The following is a 2,250-nucleotide window of genomic DNA, read 5'->3' on the forward strand; positions in this document are numbered from 1 at the left end:
AGACCTCAAGAAGTTGCAGAAGTATATAAAGCTATCATCATGATATTGATAAATAAAATTATTATGAACATTCTCCCTGATATCAATCGGCCCCACAAACGACCCAATTTTTCAAATCCTTTGAGCGGCTTTGTCTACAACAATAACCAATTCTTAAAATCTTGCCATTACGACGAGCAGGCCCATCTCGCCAGCTCCCAAAAAGATATTAAACCAAATCGAACCACAAAAGCAAAAGCAAACCCAATGCTCATGAAGTCCCTGCACCAAAATAAAAGCCAGCTCCAGAACCAACCACTCGATAAGCAAGCAGATCCTGAACTTCATCACTACATGAACCTTACACAGCAGTTTATTAACGAAACCAAAGATAAAACGAGCCGCGAGAACCCGAATTCGATTATGAACATATTAAACGAAAAGAAAAAGAAATCGGGCTTTGAGTTTCCCGACATTTCGATTAAAATTTTAGACCTATTCGATTCTCCAAGCAGCTTGCTTGCCCCGAAACAGTTCAAGGTCAATTTTTCGCATTACTATAATGTTCTGTTCCATCAAAGGTTGGCAGGCACCCCGACCAAGTAGTTTCTGTAAATAGTGGAGGCCCATTATTAGAGAATCATAGCAAAGAAAGCCTTAGACAAAAAAGACGACGCGAGAGAGTACCCTGCGTAAATATACAAACTGAAGAGCAAAAGAATGTTCACTGAACTTGCAAAAGAGTACCATAGCAGCGGTCAAATTGAAAACATCGAAGTCATGGTCAGATAATATTGCGTCCCAAGCATTTAATTCAGGGAGAGCTGCTTTCAGGATATTGTTTTCATGCTCTCAAGATCCCTCTACTAGAAGTTTAATATGAACAAATAAAACGAATATGTACTCTTGAACACGAATGGAAGACTCATTACCGACATATGCGAAATCTCATTTCGCACTAATCTGCTCTTCATCGCACTCAAGTAGACCTACGCTAAAATGTACGATAAGTACAAACTCATTCTCGACAACACTGAACAGACCCTGCAGAAAGTCAACTTCGCAGATGGACTCAAAAAGAAGTTTAGAGAGCAAATAGTGAACGGACGGGTTTAATAAACCATGAGCAACTTCAGTAACGAGACGATTAAAAAGCAAAACATTAAAGTTGTTTCGGCACATGCAACAAACTCCTTTCATCATAGAAATAGCGTGGAGAAGAAACAGTCAGATAGTCCGAGTCCCCCTAAAACCCACTCTAACTTCAATCTTAGCCCTCGGTCTAAAATGAGGTCACGCCCCAAAACGAACTTATCTTGGCACAAACCAAAGTTCTCGGCCTAAATGATAAATAGTCCCAGGGGCATTTCATAGTAAAAAGAGGCCTTGAGCCAGGAGTCAGTCTTGAGCCAGCTGCAAACTAAAAGTCTGCCAAGGCCAATGCAAATCTCTATGCAGTAGAAAATAGAAACCAAGAGGAGAATGGCAAGCTATGCCTAAAAGTTTACAGGCCTCGTCAATCAAAATAGTATATTTTCAATTAGCTTTAATCATGAAAATTAACAAAGACTTTTGTTAGCCACTCTCATCAAGTTCAACCCTTTGCTGCAGAACAAATAAGCACTACAGGCAGAAAAGATCCTCGATTCTCTTGGACTGCTATACGAGGAAGAGCATGACTCCAATCAGAAAGTTTTCTCAAAGCAATAGAAAAGGCGGAGGGAATGGATCTAATGGCCGGATTTCGTTAAACTAGAAGAAGTGGCAGCATGCAAGGGCAGGAAAGAGGACATCGTGGAATTCATCAATACCTATGTGCAATGGAATGAGTACGGCGAAATAGATAGGGCGTAATTAGGCAGGACTATTCAGTTCGCCACAGGGAAACTCAGCACCCAATCGATACTATAAACCAACTCTGAGGACACCTTCAATAACCTCACCCAAAGCAATAAATAGGTTATAGAAGAAGTGATATGGAGCTGGCTTTAGAAAAACAGGCTCATCGAAAATGACACGCTTGCCAAAAATGGGCTTCAAAGTTGGTACCAGCAAAATAAGCTGGTCTATGCGCTCCTGATTTCCCTGATCTTTGGGACAAATATAGTGTCCGTCTTGGATATGGCATACGAAGTGTTGGCATGATACTCAGTTGGTTATATTGAATTATCGAACTTTTCCTAAACAATGTTAAATCTTATAATATACCTATACTTAGATATCATGAATACGCCCTTGTAGCCATCACACCTATACGAAGAATACAAGCAA

Source organism: Brachycentrus maculatus, unplaced genomic scaffold (assembly GCF_059751285.1).
Source record: "Brachycentrus maculatus isolate JH-2025_06_01 unplaced genomic scaffold, ASM5975128v1 h1tg001117l, whole genome shotgun sequence".
Lineage (NCBI taxonomy): Eukaryota > Metazoa > Arthropoda > Insecta > Trichoptera > Brachycentridae > Brachycentrus > Brachycentrus maculatus.